This window comes from Oncorhynchus tshawytscha, linkage group LG16 (genome assembly GCF_018296145.1).
Source record: "Oncorhynchus tshawytscha isolate Ot180627B linkage group LG16, Otsh_v2.0, whole genome shotgun sequence".
NCBI classification, from domain to species: domain Eukaryota; kingdom Metazoa; phylum Chordata; class Actinopteri; order Salmoniformes; family Salmonidae; genus Oncorhynchus; species Oncorhynchus tshawytscha.
This window is the reverse complement of record NC_056444.1, coordinates 23258805-23279141: the sequence shown is the minus strand read 5'-3', so window position 1 is coordinate 23279141 and position 20337 is coordinate 23258805.

The window sequence follows — 20337 nt, the reverse complement described above, 5'->3', positions numbered from 1 at the left end:
CCAAACATATGGAAGACGGTACTCTGGTCGTATGAGACTAAAATTGAGCTTTTGGGCCATCAAGGAAAATGCTATGTCTGGCGCAAATACATCACCTCTCATCACCCTGAGAACACTATCACCACAGTGAACCATGGTGGTGGCAGCATTATGCTGTGGGGATGTTTTTCATTGGCAGGGACTGGGAAACTGGTCAGAATTGAAGGAATGATAGATGGTGCTAAATACAGGGAAATTCTTGATGGAAACCTGTTTCACTCTTCCAGAGATTTGAGACTGGGAAGGAGGTTCACCTTCCAGCAGGACAATGACCCAAAGCGTACTGCTAAAGCAACACATGAGTGATTTAAGGGGAAACATTTAAATGTCTTGGAATGGCCTCGTCAAAGCCCAGACCTCAATCCAATTGAGAATCTGTGGTATGACTTAAAGATTGCTGTACACCTGCGGAACCCATCCAACTTGAAGGAGCTGGAGCAGTTTTGCCTTGAAGAATGGGGAAAAAATCCCAGTATCTAGATGTGCCAAGCTTATAGAGACATACCCCAAGAGACTTGCAGCTGTAATTGCTGCAAAAGGTGGCTCTACACAGTATTGACTTTGGGGGGATGAATAGTTATGCACGCTCAAGTTTTTTGTTTTATTTCTTGTTTGTTTCACAATAAGATATATGTTTCACATATATCATATATCAACATATATATATATCAACATATAATATGTTTCACATATTTTTCGTCTTCAAAGTGGTAGGCATGTTGTGTAAATCAAATGATATAACCCCCAAAATACATTTTAATTCCAGGTTGTAAAGGCAACAAAATAGGAAAAATGCCAAGGGGGGTGAATACTTTCGCAAGCCACTGTATAAGGGTTCTGTACTCCCAGTGTCATTCGATGTCTTTGCCTTCCACCTCCGAGTGGATGTCTGACTAGCTACATTATTGCAATTCTTATTAAATGAAGGTTGATTGTTTGAAGAAATGACGAAGTCTGGTTAGTTAGACTTGGTTAGACTTTCCACGACATTTGCTCAATTAAACATGTAAACAACCAGCTTACCCATTCCATAGCAAGCTTCTCTATCCATGCTAATTGATGGGGTAAAATAATGCTCTAAATGTATAAACTTTGTTGATTTCACAGGTTCAAAAATGGGTTCGAACCGGTTCAGAACACTGGAACAGAACAAAACAAATAGCTGTCCTGTTCGGAACGGAATTATTAGAAAATCCTTTCAGTTCCAACCCCTGGTTGTCAGGATAAAAATTCTAGTTGCCCATTAAATCTATGAGTAGCCTCTCGATGACCCTCCTAATAGGTTACCGGTCACCATAAAGCAGGAGAGACCTTCTACTGAGGCTTAGGCCAGTGGATGTAACTCAGCTAAAGGCCCATCCAAATTATTGAATAATCTATGGTTCACTATGACCCAGCTCTGACTGTTGTCATGGTCTAGGCCTGGCACTGAGGGAACAAACAGATAAGGAATGAGCATATAACGAGAGGTTTGTCCTTCACATGGTCAGTAGATTGCTGCGAGACTCTTCGGAGGATTGTGTCTCTCTCCCAGTACACGCAATGGTCTGTCTATTAAACCTTTTAAAATATAGAATTTGTTTGCCTTATCCTGGTATCCAGCATTTCCACACTTTGGGCAAATTGACGATTCCTAACAGTGCGTGTGTGAGTGCGTGCGTGTGTGTGTTAGGACCTTCTCTCTGACTAAACTAAACATAGTTTATCGTTGCCGAAGCTGATCCGTGTTCTCATTATCAGATTGCACTTTGAAACTGAGACTTTCAGGAACACTCTGAAACCAAATGTGAGTGAGAGAGAGGACACACAAGGAGAAGAGGAGAAGGGAGAGAGAGGGAGAGGAGAAGAGGGATGGGGAGATGTTTACCAGTCAGGAGATGGTGAGGTAACATGAAAAGCTGCCATCTTTCTTTTAAGCTTACTAACTGTAGGTGCAGCCTAACAATAAATATCCCAGCTGGCACAGAATGATCAACACCTAACATAAGTTCTTGTAGACTGTGAGGAAAATATTGGCAGTTTCAGCATGCTGTGAATACTCCCACAGTCTGACATAAACATTTATGTACATTTCTATCCCTAATAGCGCAACATGAAATCCAAAACATGCTAACAGCCCACAAAGATTCAGGCTCCACGTATGTTCAGTATTTTTTCACACACAACTTGTTTAAGGTCTCAGCCTGGTCTTACAGACCTGACGTAACATAATAAATGTATATCCAGGACACTCAAATCACTATGATATGTTACACGAAGTGGAAGAAGCATTTTCCTTTAACGAGTCTGACGAGAAGGATATACTGCTCTCCCGGGAATAGGCCCAGATGCCCATCATTTGCGTGAAGAAAAGACCGAGGAAAAGAGGAAGCAGGTCGGGCTGCCTTCTGAGAATCCATTTCCGAGCAAGTAAACGCCCACTCCCTTCCGTTCTACTTGATTACGATTATCCTACCAACGGGACATTAAAAACTTTAATATCTTGTGTTTCACCGAGTCGTGGCTGAACGACGACACAGATAATATAGAGCTGGCGGGATTTTCCATGCACCGGCAGAACAGAGATGCTACATCTGGTAAGACAGCTGGTGCACTAAAGAAGTCTCAAGGTATTGCTCGCCTGAGATAGAGTACCTTATGATAAGCTGTAGACCACACAATCTACCAAGAGAGTTCTCATCTATATTATTCATAGCCGTCTATTTACCACCACAGACCGATGCTGGCCACAGATCGTACGTACATTTCCCAACCAGAAGCCATGGATTACAGGCAACATCCACATTGAGCTAAAGACTAGAGCTGCCACTTTCAAGGAGCGGGACACTAATCTGGATGGTTATAAGAAATCCTGCTATGCCCTCAGACGAACCATCATACAAGCAAAGCGTCAATACAGGATTAAGATTGAATACTACAACACCGCCTCTGATGCTCGTCAGATATGGCAGGGATTTATAACTATTAAGGACTACAAAGGGAAACCCAGACGTGAGCTGCCCAGTTACGTGAGCTGACCAGACGAGCTAAATACCTTTGATGCTCGCTTCGAGGAAAGCAACTCTGAAGAATGCAAGAGAGCACCAGCTGTTCTGGATGACTGTGTGATAATGCACTCTGTAGCAGATGCATGCAAGACCTTTAAACAGATCAACATTCACAAAGCCGTGGGACCAGATGGATTACTCAAAGCATGCACGGACCAACTGGCAAGTGTCTTCACTGACATTTTCAACCTCTCCCATTTTCAACCTCTCTCGTTCCCTGAGTCTGTAATACCTACATGTTTCAAGCAGACCTTGTGTCCCAGGAAGCAAAGGTAACCTGCCTACATGATTAACGCCACGTAGCACTCATGTCGGTAGCCATGAAGTGCTTTGAAAGGCTGGTCATGGCTCACATCAACAGCATCCTCCCGGATACTCTAGACCCACACCAATTCACATACTGCCCTAACAGATCAACAGATGACACAATCTCAATCACACTGCCCTTTCCCATCTGTACAAAAGGACACCTATGTGAGAATGCTGTTCATTGACTAGAGCTCAGTGTTCAACACCATAGTGCCCACAAAGCTCATCACTAAGCTAAGGACCCTGGGACTAAACACCTCCCTCTGCAACTGGTGGGAACAGTAGGCAACAACACATCTGCCACGCTGATCCTCAACACTGGGCCCCCTCAGGGGTGGGAACTTAGTCCCCTCCTGTACTCCCTGTTCGTTCATGACTGTGTGGCCAAACACGACGAAGGGCAGGTAGTTTGCCTCCGATGATGCATTGCACAGACCGCACCACCCTCTGGAGAGGCCTGCAGTTGCGGCGTGTGCATTTGCCGTACCAGGCACTGATACAGCCCGATAGGATGCTCTCAGTTGTGCACCTGTAAAAGCTTGTGAGGGTTTTAGGTGCCAAGCCTAATTTATTCAGCCTCCTGAGGTTGAAGAGTTGATTTTGTGCCTTCTCCTCCACACTGTCTGTGTTGGTGGACCATTTCAGATCGTCAGTGATGTGTACGCCGAGGAACTTGAAGCTTTCCACCTGCTCCACTGCGGTCCTGGTGATGTGGAGAGGGGTGTGCTCCCTCTGCTGTTACCTGAAGTCCACTATCAATTCCTTTGTTTTTTCGAAATTGTGTGAGAGGTTATTTTCCTGGCACCACACTCCCAGGGCCCTCACCTCCTCCCTATAGGTTGTCTTGTCATTGTCGGTAATCAGTCTGCAAACTTGTTGATGGAGTTGGAGCCGTGCATGGCCACACAGTCATGGGTGAGCAGGGAGTACATGAAGGGGCTGAGCATGCACCCTTGTGGGGCCCCTGTTTTGAGGATCAGGGAAATGGAGGTGTTGTTTCTTACTTTCCCCACCTGGAGGTGGCCCGTCAGGAAATCCAGGACGCAGTTGCACAGGGAGGGGTTCAGAACCATGCCCCGAGCTTCATGATGAGCTTGGAGCGTATTATGGTGTTGAATGCTGAGCTATAGTCAATGAACAGCATTCTTACATAGGTTTTCCACTTGTCCAGATGGGAAAGGGCAGTGTGCAGTGCGATGGCGATTGCATTCTCTGTGGATCTATTGGAGCTGTAATCAAATTTAAATGGGTCTAGGGTGACTAGCCACTCAAAGAACATCATGATAACAGAAGTGTGTGCTATGGGGTGATAGTAATTTAGTTCAGTTACCTTTGCTTTCTTGGGTACAGGAACATTGGTGGACATCTTGAAGCATGTGGAGACAGCAGATATGGATAGGGAGAGATTGAATATGTCCGTAAACACCAGCTAGTCTATGTATGCTCTGAGGACACGGCTGGGGATACCGTCTGGGCTAACAGCCTTGTGAGAGTTAACACACTTAAATGTCTTACTCAAGTCGGCCAAGGAGAAGGAGAGCCCACAGTCCTTGGTAGCGGGCTGCGTCGATGGCACTGTGTTATTCTCAAAACGGGCGAAGAAGTTGTTTAGCTTGACCGGAAGCAAGACGTCGGTGTCCGTGACGTGGCTGGTTTTCCCTTTGTAGTCTGTGACTGTCTGTAGTCCTGACACATACGTCTCGTGTCTGAGCCATTGAATTGCGACTCCACTTTGTCTCTATACTGACGCTTTCGCCTGTTTGATTGCCTTATGGGGGGAATAACTACACTCTTTGTATTCAGCCATATTCCCAGCCACCTTGCCATTTTTAAATGCGGTGGTTTGCGATTTCAGTTTTGCACGAATGCTGCCATCCATCCACAGTTTCTGGTTAGGGTATGTTTTAATAGACACAGTGGGGTACCACATCTCCTATACACTTCCTGATAAACTCAGTCACCGTATCCGTGTATTCAGAGGCTACCCGGAACATATCCCGTTCTGCGTGATCAAAATAATCTTGAAGCATGGATTCCGATTTGTCAGACCAGCATTGAATTGTCCTTAGCACGGGTACTTCCTGTTTGAGTTTCTGCCTATAGGAAGGGATGAGCAAAATGGAGTTGTGATCAGATTTGCCAAAGGGAGGGCGGGGGAGTGCCTTGCAGGCATTTTGAAAAGCTGAGTAGCAGTAGTCTAATGTTTTCTCAGAGCGGGAGGTACAGTCAATGTGTTGGTAGAACTTCGGAACCTTTTTCCTCAAATTTGCTTATTTAAAATCCCCAGCTACAATAAATGCTGCCTCAGGATATGTACTTTCTAGTTGGCATAAAGTCCAGTGAAGTTCTTTTAGAGCCATGGTGGCATCGGCTTGAGGGGGAATATACATGGCTGTGACTATAACCAAAGAGAATTCTCTTGGCAGGTAATACGGTCTGCATTTGATTGTGAGGTATTTCGTGTTGGGTGAACAAAAGGACTTGAGTTTCTGTATGTTATCACAATCACACCATTTTTATTTTTTTATTTTTTTATTTCACCTTTATTTAACCAGGTAGGCTAGTTGAGAACAAGTTCTCATTTGCAACTGCGACCTGGCCAAGATAAAGCATAGCAGTGTGAACAGACAACACAGAGTTACACATGGAGTAAACAATTAACAAGTCAATAACACAGTAGGAAAAAAAAGAAAAAAAGGAGAGTCTATATACATTGTGTGCAAAAGGCATGAGGAGGTAGGCGAATGATTACAATTTTGCAGATTAACACTGGAGTGATAAATGATCAGATGGTCGTGTACAGGTAGAGATATTGGTGTGCAAAAGAGCAGAAAAGTAAATAAATAAAAACAGTATGGGGATGAGGTAGGTAAAAATGGGTGGGCTATTTACCGATAGACTATGTACAACTGCAGCAATCGGTTAGCTGCTCAGATAGCAGATGTTTGAAGTTGGTGAGGGAGATAAAAGTCTCCAATTTCAGCGATTTTTGCAATTCGTTCCAGTCACAGGCAGCAGAGAACTGGAACGAAAGGCGGCCAAATGAGGTGTTGGCTTTAGGGATGATCCGTGAGATACACCTGCTGGAGCGCGTGCTACGGATGGGTGTTGCCATCGTGACCAGTGAACTGAGATAAGGCGGAGCTTTACCTAGCATGGACTTGTAGATGACCTGGAGCCAGTGGGTCTGGCGACGAATATGTAGCGAGGGCCAGCCGACTAGAGCATACAAGTCGCAGTGGTGGGTGGTATAAGGTGCTTTAGTGACAAAACGGATGGCACTGTGATAAACTGCATCCAGTTTGCTGAGTAGAGTGTTGGAAGCAATTTTGTAGATGACATCGCCGAAGTCGAGGATCGGTAGGATAGTCAGTTTTACTAGGGTAAGTTTTGGCGGCGTGAGTGAAGGAGGCTTTGTTGCAGAATAGAAAGCCGACTCTTGAGTAGCTAATCATCATCTTCTTCCTGGGGAGTTCTTTATTCCTGTCTGCGCGATGTACTGAGAACCCATCTGGCTGTATGGACAAAGACCGTATTTCCTGAGAGAGCCATGTTTCCATGAAAGAGTACGTTACAATCTCTAATGTCTCTCTGGAAGGAGATTCTCGCCCTGAGCTCATCTACTTTATTATCCAGAGACTGAACATTAGCGTGTAATATACTCAGAAGCTGTGGATGGTGTGCGCGCCTACTAGAAGTCCAGTCCAAATACCTCTTCTCCTTCGGCTGTGTTTTGGATCAGCCTCTGGAATTAGTTAAATTCCTCTACGGGGTACGAACAAAGGATCCAATTTGGGAAAGTTGTATTGCCGGTCGTAATGCTGGTGAGTTCCCGTCGCTCTGATATTCAAAAGTTATTTCCGGCTGTATGTAATAACACAAAACATTTCCTGGGCTAATAATGTAAAAAAATAACACACAAAAAACTAAATACTGCAAAGTTGCTTCGGAGCTCGAAGCAGAGATGCCCAATTGTTGGCGCCATCTTCACGCACTAAAGGCAAAAACTGAAGTAGGGTGGTTGGTCGGGTATATAACGCGAACGTCTAGAAACCCAAAGGATCGCAAGATTAAATCTCATCACGGACAACTTTAGCATTTTAGCTAACTTTTCAACTACTTACTACTTTTCAGTTACTTTGTAACTACTTAGCATGTTAGCTAACCCTTCCCCTAACCAGCTAGCTGATGTTAGCCACCTAGCTAGAATTCATAACATATCATAAGTTTAGCAAATTCATAACATATTGTACATTTTCCAAATTCGAAACATATTATACATGCTGTGCTGAAAAAAACACATTTTGCCCGCTCTACAGATGACTATATCTGTCCGCTAATACAGGACTAGTAAAGGCCCAGTGCACTAAAAAAGTGTTATATTTTTCAGATTTTTCACTGGGTGTTGCAGCACCCTTAGCACCCATACCTAATGGCTATGGCCAGAGTTGATGTTGTTGTAGCGTCCTGCCTGCTTGTTTCTCCGGAAGGCTTCCTCCTAGCTCAGCATTCTCAATTGAGTCCCAAATGGCACCCTATTCCCTATGTATTGAAGTGCACTACTTTTGACCAAGGCCCATTGGGCTCTGGTCAAAAGTAGTGCACTACATAGGGAATTGGCCACCATCTGGGCTCTTGGTCGCCGTAGGGCTCTGGTCAAAAGTAGTGCACAACTTAGGGACTTGATGCCATTTGGGACACAACCTCTGTCTCTTTGTGCTAAACTTAGTGAAGGGTGGCTTTGATTGACAGAGTTGGATGGTTGTCTGTTGTTAGCTACCCACTGCTTTCTTCTGTCATGATGGAGGGCCATTGCCAGAGGCTAGAACTTCTCACTGCCTCCCTAATGTAAAGGAATGGTACTTTCATGGTGCTTTGTGCAAATGGATATGATACAGGCCAGCTGATTGGCTAGCAGTTGATCATGGAATCATACAGGTAACTGCTAAAATAAAGGAAATAATAATAACTTCCATCATTTGGTGTTTTGTTGATGGTGGTGGAAAACGCTGTCTCAGGCACCGCTCCAAAATCTCCCATAAGTGTTCAATTGGGTTGAGATCTGGTGACTGAGATGGCATATGGCATATATTCAAAATAGATTTCATGCTCATCAAACCATTTAGTGACCTCTCGTGTCTTGTGGATGGAGGCATTGTCATCCTATGGTGCCATGGTAGGCAAAATAATGGATGGTGTACCATTCTTGATACGCAAGAAAACTGTTCAGCATGAAAAACCCAGCCACGTTGCAGTTCTTGACACAAACCGGTGCGCCTGGCACCATACCCCGCTGAAAGACATTTCAATATTTTGTCTTGCCCATTCACTCTCTGAATGGCACACTTACACAATCCATGTCTCAATTGTCTCAAGGCTTAAAAATCTTTGTCTCCCCCGCTACATCTACACTTATTGAGGTGGATATAACAAGTGACATCAATAAGGGATCATAGCTTTCACCTGGATTCCCCTGGTCAGTCTATGTCATGGAAAGAGCAAGTGTGTGATTTGAGTGATTTGCACACTCAGTGTACATGACCGCAATCATATAGTGCATTCGGAAAGTATTCTGACCCATTGACTTTTTCCACATTTTGTTACGCTAAAGCCTTATTCTAAAATGTATTAAATAGATTTGTCCCCTTATCAATCTACACACAATACCCCATAATGGCAAAGCAAAAACAGGCTTTTAGAAATGTTTGCAAATGTATTACCCTTTACTCAGTACTTTGTTGAAGCACCTTTGGCAGATTACAGCCTCGTCTTCTTGTGTTGTGACGCTACAAGCTTGGCACACCTGTATTTTGGGAGTTTCTCCCATTCTTCTCTGCAGATCCTTTCAAGCTCTTTCAGGTTGGATGGGGAGCGTCGCTGCACAGCTATTTTCAGGTCTCTCCAGAGATGTTTGATCGGGTTCAAGTCCTGACTCTGGCTGAGCAACTCAAGGACATTCAGAGACTTGTCCCAAAGCAACTCCTGCGTTGACTTGGATTTAAGGTCGTTGTCCTGTTGGAAGGTGAACCTTCACCCCAGTCTGATGTCCTGAGCGCTCCGGAGCAGGTTTTCACCAAGGATCTCTCTGTACTTTGCTCCGTTCATCTTTCCCTCGATCCTGACTAGTCTCCTTGTCCCTGCCGCTGAAAAACATCCCCACAGCATGATGCTGCCACCACCATGCTTCACTGTAGGAATGGTGCCAGGTTTCCTCCAGACGTGAAGCTTGCCATTCAGGACAGTGTTCAATATTGGTTTCATCAGACCAGAGAATATTGTTTATCATGGTCTGAGAGTCCTTTAGGTGCTTTATGGCAAACTCCAAGTGGGCTGTCATGTGCCTTTTAGTGAGGTGTTGCTTCCGTCTGGCCACTCTACGATACAGGCCTAATTGGTGGAGTGCTGCAGAGATGGTTGTCCTTCAGGAAGGTTCTCCCATCTCCACAGAGGAATTCTGGAGCTCTGTCAGAGACCATTGGGTTCTTGGTCACCTCCCTGACCAAGGCCCTTCTCCCCCGATTGCTCAGTTTGGCCAGGTAGCCAGCTCTTTGGAAGAGTCTTAGTGGTTCCAAACTTCTTCCATTTAAGAATGTTGGAGGCCACTGTGTTCTTGTGGACCTTAAATGCTGCATACATTTTTTGGTACCCTTCCCCAGATCTGTGCCTCGACACAATCCTGTCTCAGAGCGCTACGGATAATTCTTTCAACTCTTATCTCTTGGTTTTTGCTGTGGCATGCACTGTCAACTGTGGGACCTTATATAAACAGGTGTATGTCTTTCCAAATCGTGTACAATCAATTGAATTGACCACAATTGGACTCCAATCAAGTTGTAGAAACATCTCAAGTATGATCAATGGAAACAGGATGTACATGAGCTCAATTTCGAGTCTCATAGCAAAGGGTCTGAATACTTAGGTATTTCTGTTTTTATTTTTAATACATTTGCAAACATTTCTAAAAACCTGTTTTTGCTTTGTCATTATGGGGTATTATGTGTAGATCGATGAACATTAAAAAAAAAAATCTATTTTAGAATAAGGCTGTAACATAACAAAACATGGAAAAAGTCAAAGGGTTTGAATACTTTCCGAATGCATTGTAATGGGATGTTAATCGCTCATTTAAATCAGGAACCACACCTGTGTGGAAGCACCTGCTTTCAATATACTTTGTATCCCTCATTATCACACGTTTTTTCATTATTTTGGTAGCTACCTGTAGCTATCCAGCTATAGTGAAGGGGAGGGAAAATGTGGATGCTGTATGTTTGTCTCTAATGAGCCCAATCCCAGGACAGTAGAGTTAGCATCACACACATGCATACACACACACACACACACACACACACACACACACACACACACACACACACACACACACACACACACACACACACACACACACACACACACACACACACACACACACACACACACACACACACACACACAGTGAACCCGGGAGGGAGAAACAGAGAGTGTTTAATTTTACCAGAAGGGTTTTTATCAGCAGTCACTGTCGACACTACCATTATAGTGCCGATGATAATAAATCTCAAATCAATTAGCGTGTAATAGCTGAGTCAATGGGAGAGGGTGGTTAAGCATTGATACTTGTGTAAAAGACCATCAGGCTGTATTGACAGGTGGGGGAGATGGACAGCATAGCATTGGTTCAGCAGAGAAGGGGAGGAAGAGGGAGAGGAAGGGAGGAGTGATGAAGAGATGGCTTAAGGGCTTGGTTGATATTCTCAGACCAGCTGTCATTGGTGAATCAGCTCACTCTCTCTCTTTCTCCCTCTCTCTCTCTCTCTCTCTCTCTCTCTCCCTCTCTTAAACTGTTTGCTCTATACAGATAACAATGTCTGAAGGGTATTCTACTGGAAATGTGCTACCCTAGAAAACCACATCCAGACCAGTAAGCACACTTTAATCCTATATGTTTTTTTAACCCTACAGTGCAAAGTCAACCCGGTCAATCTGGTAATCCTGCTGTTCAAAGACCATCCAGGGGAGATGAGATGAGTAAGGACTTATCCATTGGTCCTAATTATGATGCTCTCTAAACCTGCAGCATCGGATGGCTAAGTGGCAGCAACAGGCAGACCTCTGCTGATAGCAGCTAGTTTGTAACACTCCCAATCAGACTGATTGATTAGGTCCCAGGGTGCTCCTGAACTGTGATTGGCATGTTAACGACAGGGGGAGAGCAGAGTAGCCAAGTCAGGTCAAAATCTCTCAGCATAGTGACAGTTAGCTGACCGCCTCAAGTTTTGCCGTCGGCTACAGTGTTGTCTGGTAGGTGGGTTCTGCTGGGTTGTATGTAATTTGTTTTCCCTTATTTAAAAGCTGCACGAAACACAGTCACATCCATTATGGTTTCTTAGGACAATATGGTTTATCAGGATCTTCCCCTTAAGTTTCCCTTATAGTTGTAAAATCCATCTGGATTAGGTGGATTTGTGGACCCAATCTTCCTATCCAATAAATAGATTTGACTTTGAATGCAATATTTCTGTCCTCAACAAAAAAGCAGGCTGTCTTCTAGAGCACCGCACAGGAAAACATAACAGTGACAAATTTTCAAAGATTGGCCAAACAGTCTGTCAATTAGGCAAAATGATCCATCTTAGGACAATTCTTGGAGTGATATAAAAATCCATCTGCGTCCGCCTCCCATAGGCATGTAATAGAATTAGCCTTTGAGTTGAGCAATTAGTCTGCGGGTTGTGTACATCTTGCCTTGTAAAACCATAAATCAAAGCACCGTCGGACTGTCAGGACGGGTGTAGTTTTAGGCCACTGCGCCCTTCACTCTCCATTCAACAGGGACCCTGAGTTTACCCGGTGCCTATAAGCATGACAACAGCATCTGTTTTTTTTAATTTTCATCCTCTGCTCTTGCTTTGTTAGTCCTTGACGACAAAGAAAAGCGTAAATGACTCGCTCCAGTCCGGTCGTGATAACGAACACCAACACCTCTCTCTCCCTAAAGAAAGGTAACAGAAGGCCTAATTATCTTGTGTTGCCACACATCACAACAGACAGACTCCTTTTTATGAGGCAGGGTGACTGCATAGCGGTTTTAGTGAAGGTCTATGCTGTTTAAAATAACAGATGTATTGTATGTATGTCAATTGAGTGGAATTGATGCATGTTTTACAGGTGAATATCATGGTATCTAAGCAATTATTCCTAAATTGATGTTCTATTCACCAAGTCATTATAATATCTTATGGTGGTCCTTCAACAGTCTGGGGTGCAAATCAAACCTATCTTACATCAATATCTTATCATTACTTTGATTGTTTAGATGTAATGCTTTTTATCACTGATGATTTAAATACAACTATCTCTGTTTGGGTCTGAAGCACAATGATCCTCCTAAAACGTTTCAGTTATAATCAGGGGATAAAAATAAAATGTTATCTTCAGAGCCGAGTCATCTGAAATCTCTTTGATGTTGGCTAATTCAATATGGATGTAACCTGGGGCGTCACTGATAAAGATTGAGTCCTGATAAAAGTCCGTCTGTGGAGCGCCAGCACAGGGTGGACACGCCCAGTAAACGCTAATCCTCTAGAGTCTCTTCTTTGAACTTTTCCAATACACTTTTTCAATATACTTAATGTGCAGGATATGAACGTTCCTCGCATTCTATGGCTACTGAGTCACAATCCTATTACATTTCAAGAGCACTAAAACCCACAGAACAGTTGTAATACTAGTAGTAACATAGAATTCATGCACGATGCATCAGCTTCACGCTACGTAAACAAGCCTATGGTGCTCTTCATCACATCACAAATAAACACATCTGATGGTTGCTCAGGTAATGCCGTTAAGATTCCAGAAAGGATTGAGATAATTCTCTCTCGAGTTGCTGTATCAATCCCTCTTCTAATTCATTCAGCACATTCTGTATGTGTGGATGATCAAGCTTTTGCAGGCACAAGACATTAATGCATTGATGGAAACAGATCAGGAGAAGAGAGGAAGAGGAGAAAAGGTGACAGTCCTATGGGCACTGATTCAAACCTGTGCACTATACAGGGAGTAAAGTGTCATTTGGAACGTAGGGATATTCTGGAGCAGATTGACTTCCATATGACTGGCCGTGGGGTACAGTTGTAATTAACCCTCCAACTCTCCATGGGACCGCTTTTATCACCTCAAACTACCCACAACCCTTAGCACTTACCAGCATTTTTGGGGGAATATCCAAGGACACACAGACTATAGTGGCAATTAAATCAATGTAAATGTGATGGATGGTGAGCTCGAGCGTAGATGCACAGCATTTAACGTTGTGACCTTGTCTTTCTCACTGAAGGATATTTTGAGGCGGGATTGTTCATGAAATGTATGGTAAAACATTGACTTTATAATGTGAGATATGGTCACCTAATGTTGACCTCCTACATATTTTGAATAATGTATTATTACTAAACAGCTTGTATCAGATCGATATCTCCAAAAAGTTTGAATCCAATTGGAGAAAGATTTTCCTATGAATATTCTGAACTCTGCATTAAAAACAATACGAACATTTTCCCACCAGAGATGTTTCCATTAAATTGACGTGTGATGGATAAAAGGCTGTGCGTGATGATGTAGTGCACATAACAATACCTATTGGGCTTAAATTTCATTTTCCACTCTACGAATTGTAATTGGCACGTGCGCTCTAGCCAACAGCTAGCAGATACAGTGCGGGTATAGCCTACATGATGATGAGGTATAGCCTACATGATGATGAGGTATAGCCTACATGATGATGAGGTATAGCCTACATGATGATGAGGTATAGCCGACATGATGATGAGGTATAGCCTACATGATGATGAGGTATAGCCTACATGATGATGAGGTATAGCCTACATGATGATGAGGTATAGCCTACATGATGATGAGGTATAGCCTACATGATGATGAGGTATAGCTGACATGATGATGAGGTATAGCCTACATGATGATGAGGTATAGCCTACATGATGATGAGGTATAGCCTACATGATGATGAGGTATAGCCTACATGATGATGAGGTATAGCCGACATGATGAGATTATTGTGGACAAAAGAAAAATATTATTTTTACTTGTCGAACGGCAGCCAAGCATCGATCATCATGTCACCAGAATAAGTCCCTTGATATTTATTGGAAAGAGGCATCAAGCTCATCACCTTGCGCTGTCACCACCCTGTGAAGTTCATCATAACTTATTTCATATGTAGCTAATAAACTGCATGCTTTCCTGAGTCGTAATGCTTCCACCGCCATTTCTCACATAATTCATTTTGCAGACAAAAAGATCCAACCTTGTGTAGTGTATTTTGCTTTCTTTACATTTGGAAAGTTTACCAACAAATTAGCGGTTTCCCATCAGGCCTGTCGTGACCTTTTTTTAAAATCAGAAATGTTCTTTACTCGCATAAAAAGGTTGGATGTTAACCTGGTTTATGTCACTAATCAATGTGACCTCTTACCAACTGACATGTGCACTTGAAGATTAACCTATTCCATCTGTTGGCTATAGAGAGTCAGATAATGTTCTCATCATTAGGAGAGACTGAATGACTCTGGCAGTGTGACTGGAAGTTAACAGGTTACCTCAGGGTCGGTAATGAAAACCAGTGTGACTGGGAGTTAACAGGTTACCTCAGGGTCGGTAATGAAAACCAGTGTGACTGGAAGTTAACAGGTTACCTCAGGGTCGGTAATGAAAACCAGTGTGACTGGGAGTTAACAGGTTACCTCAGGGTCGGTAATGAAAACCAGTGTGACTGGGAGTTAACAGGTTACCTCAGGGTCGGTAATGAAAACCAGTGTGACTGGGAGTTAACAGGTTACCTCAGGGTCGGTAATGAAAACCAGTGTGACTGGGAGTTAACAGGTTACCTCAGGGTCGGTAATGAAAACCAGTGTGACTGGGAGTTAACAGGTTACCTCAGGGTCGGTAATGAAAACCAGTGTGACTGGGAGTTAACAGGTTACCTCAGGGTCGGTAATGAAAACCAGTGTGTGGTCAATATGGTCACTTCCTGCATGCAATCTGGGAGGGAGGGAGAGATGGTGTGGGATGGAGAGATGGTGTGGGATGGAGAGAGAGTGAGGGAGGGTGGGAGAAAGAGGGAAGGAGAGAGAGAGAAGGAGTTGTAATAGATGAAGAGCAGAGACCAGTTTTAATGAAACAGCTCCAGTAACTGTAACTGCAATTATTCACTCTAGGAGACGAGGAGACAGGCATTGTCACAAATCTAGCAAGGGACAGAGCCCAATCAGAGATAGATTTTTTCACTATTTCTATTTTAAATTCATATGCAGTCAAAATTACTGCATCGACATTTCTAGTGATAAACTAATGGACATACAGTGGCTGTACTGTGAGATTGCAAATGTATTTTTTAGGCATGGTTAGCATTTTATCGTTGGTTGTGAATGTGAAGTTTAATTCAGGTGTGTGCAGCCTATCTGACACTGATCCAGGACCTGTGACAAGAGAGTGTGATCCCATGTAATTCCCACTCAGTATGATGCCCATGTAAAGGATGTCACACCACATGTGCTACACCCACTCCTCACAGTACCCATAGTGCCCCGCCAGCGGCAAGCTTATTAGAGGCTGTACTCTTCAGAGTGACATATAGGAACCCTGAGGATCATTATAAAAGTAGTTTAGACTCACATTGAAAGTTACACAGTTATGCTGGACTGGTAGTTAAATACACTGTATATGCACAACAAACCTGTGTGGAAAATTGAGGAGTGGTCGAGAGAAGAGGAGACAAAATGAACACACGAAAAACACGACTCAAACATTTTAATGAAAATTCATGAGTGTGACGTAATATTGCTGTCTGACAATCACCTGCCTGAGCACTGAGCTTGATTGACAGCTCAAACACACAAAAAAAATCAATCAGTCTTGTGTATGGGAGGTATACCGTGTGCCATATGCTGCAATATGTACAGGACATTGTGCTGTCTCTGAGATATTCTCTGTCACTGCATGTTTATGATTTTATTTGAATGAGTAACACAGGGAACCAAGCAGGTGCTTATAGGGTTGAAAATTCAGTGGAAATTTTAATGACTCATTTGATGGCAACTAGGAGATGAGCTAAGTGACAGGAAGGTACATAAACACCTGTTTGCTTTTGTTATACAGCCACAAATTGGAGACATTTTTGAATGCTGAATTAGTGAATATTTGACTTGCGTATGAGAGACATGCAGTGACCCAGCCTGTCTGATATAATGAAATGAACACAAATTGTCCCCGGTGCCCTTGTCATATGCTGAAGTCTTTGTCTCCAGGAGACAGATTATGTCTACAGTGAGAAAGTGAAGACATGGCAGCAACATCAGGACTGGTAATAAAGTGATACACTGCCCTACATTCTGGAACTAATTCAGGAATAGAAACGGATTATTCTTTCTCTCTCTCTGACTGCCAGAGAGAAGTTAGGAAACGTCTATGAAATATTTAAAAAGCTGTTTTTTCGCTTGGATAGTCATACATCATCTATATATAGAGTTTGTTTCACCCTCTTCACACATCATGGATGGTTCCACATTCCCAATATGTATCCTTCCAGACAATGTGATGAACAGTAGACTGCCTGATGTCCTCAACTTCCTGAAATATTCAAGCCTCTACTTAGTCACAGGCGGCCATCTTGGAAGTCAAACGGAATGGTGAGTGAACCATGCTTCTAAGGGAGGGATGGTGTGGTGATATCCTGAAGCGGAATTCAGATATATCTGAATTCCTGTTTTCAAAGTAAAATGGTTTCTAGCTTATTATTTAGGGTAGGGACAAAATAGGGATCTGAACATTTATTTCAATGGTTTCAGAGGATAGTGGGCACAGGAAATCTCCTAAAGCAAATACCAGTAGGAGCAGGAGAAAGATGGGTAAAATGACAGTGTGTTAAAGTAATCAACACCTCGATACTAGAGGGGACACATCTCTGATGACATTCAGTCCCAGACCCACGCAGCCTGACGCAGGCATATAGGAAAAGTAGTGCTGAACGACCAGTACTTTTTTTTAGGTCGGTCCAGTTTCGGTTCCATCATTACAAAATTGTGTTTTCGATTTCGGTTTCAAATGTTTTTTAAACATTAAGTGCATTATGAATTATAATATTAACATTATTTTATGACTTTTTAATGGAAATTCTAAAGCCAAAAATAGGGAACATTCAATTGCCAAAACATTGAAAATATTCCATGGTCTCTGTCAGGTCCACATTGGGTAGACATCAATAGAAAAATAGGAAATTAATGTGAAATAATAATATATTTCAGTGTATATTACTCTCAAACACATACTGTACATCCCCTGAATGCAGCTCACTCCAGATTCCAATCACCTGAATTCTGATCATCTGTTCACACACCTGTATGTCATTATCACACACTATTTAGTTCAGTTCTTTGCACGCCATCATTGTGAGGTATTGTTTGTTTTGTGACACACTTCTATTCGGAGCTCTGGTTTTCCCATAATTTAATCCTCCCGTGTATGATAGTTTTTGCCTGCCTCACTAACGACGCCTTTTGCTTATTCGGATTTCCTGTTATCAACCAATTGCCTGATCTCCCGGATGACGTTACTAGCCTTTTCCCTGCCTGTAATGTTGCCTTTTTTGACCCCCTGTGTATGATTCTCTGCCTGCCCCTGGACCCAGCTACCTGCCTCCTCCTGTGCTCCTCTACAATAAACACCTGCTGCGCCCTGCGCTTGAAACCAGCTCTCTGTCTCCCATCGTGTTCATTACACCCATACTGTACTGTCTTTAGTTATCCAATTTAACTAGGCTAGCCTGCCCAAGCATGCTGCAGATATGTCTGCACAATCATTTCTGTAGTTCTTCAAAGTAGATAAGGCATACTTTCACAAAGTGCCTCTATCCCTCTCATCGTTGTGTTGTATAATTTCCTCTGTCATACGGTCTGTGTGTATCTAACCTAAAGTAGCAGGCATAAAAGTGTATCCATCTGTCTGAGCCAGAAACAAGTGGCGCAATGGATTATGGTCATTGTAGTTAATTAATTATCATGTTTCTGCGCTGAACTCGGCTGAATATTTGCTTAACGAAAACTATAACTCCCTTCAGCCCAGCATCTGTTCTTTTGAATGATTTGATTAATCTCTAGAGAAAGGCTAGCTGTAACCAGATCCATGTACAACCAATATGTTTCAATGGAGCAAAATGCCAAAAGCTTGAAATCTGAATATACCAAATTTTCTCAAGAAATACAGTATACTTATTTAACTACCTTATCAGGTCCCTATATCACCTTTCCCTCATTCTTTGGCCTATCCAACTCTGCTGTTAACCCTCCAAGAAACCATTGGCAAATGCTTCCTTGTTCATAGTCCTGAATAGTCTGGAAGACTTTGCTTTTATCTTTTCTGGATTGATCAACACCACTTTCAAAGGGCTTCTCTGAGACTACTCTGGGCTTTGAAGAGTCAACTTCCTCTCCCTGTTGGATCAATAAGGTCCTGGCCTCTGCCTGCTCAAAGGAGGGGTGGGCCAGAGTCTTCCCTTGAACCGCTGGTCAAACTCATGCACACACTACTACTCAAACCATATGGGAGATACCAGGGTTGGACCGGAAACTTTATTTCGTAGTGTGATGGATATCTTTTTCAAAAGACCTCCAGAAGTAGGCTATGCTGCTGCTCAAGGTTTTGGACACGTCCTTTCCTCATCTGCTTTCCTGTTCAACATGGTTCGCCTCAACTTTCTTACAACACAAGTTATACGGTAATACTTTACTTAATGGTAATGATCACACATCCAAGAATAGAGCACTTTCAAAATGGAGGTACATTCAATCCCTCAAAAATAGGGTTCTTCTGTATTCATAGGAGGATATCTATGTTCATTATTAGAGATGGGCAATGAACATCCTCCAGACTCCTACCAATCATAGTAGCCTGTCAAAGACTGTGGCAGAAGGGAAAAGAAAATCCTTGTGCAGCAGTTTGGAAGATTTCCCCAAAGGCTCTCTCTCTCACCATCACCAGGTCACACCTATCCTCTTTTCTTAATTGCACCTTACGGTGAAGAATCATTTCCCCAACATCTATGATAGAGCTATGGTTGAATTCCCTTTAACAACCTCTGTCTCGGCCTGCCACATTCACAGACAAGGGGGTAGCTATATTACATTAGGCTTTAATTAATTCTGAGACTGGCCAGGCTCAAAGGTAATGGAGTGTGTCGGAAGTGGTACATCGCTGTGCAGCAGGAGTGTGTAGGTACCTTTGCGTGTTTCTGTGTGTGTTTCTGTGTGAGTGTGTGCGTGTGTGTGTGGGTACCTTTACGTGTGTCTGCGTGTGAGTACGAGCGTGTGTGTGGGTAACTCGGCGTGAAGGTGTGCTGGTCCACAGAGTTTTAATGGTCAGAGTTCAGAGCTGATGCTCAGGAGGAGAGGGTTCTGACTCCTGATTGGAGGTAATCCTTAGGAGACTGATGCTGAGTGTGCCGGTGTGTGTACGTGCATGCGTGCATCTCTGCTTATTTGTGTGCGCGTGTGTGTCCCTCTGTGCTACAAATAAAATGATTAATTCCTGGCATGTTCTGTTCTTTAGGCTGCCTTTGTGGTGACATTGATCAGGGTGAATATTCTGTTCCAGATTCATGTTGGGTAGGGTTGTGATGGAAGGGGAACAGTGGCAGGAATATAGAAGTTCATTGTGCCCCTGTGGAGTACAGCGTCCAACCCCTGCTGAGCCTGCTTGACACTGAGTGTGTGTGTGAGTGTGTGAGCGTACGTGCGTGCGTGTGTGTGTGTGTGTGTGTGTGTGTGTGTGTGTGTGTGTGTGTGTGTGTGTGTGTGTGTGTTTGCTCACTGAGGCATGTCTCTGAGGCAATGGACAGAACAGAGGTAGGTTTAAATATATGTTCACATGTATA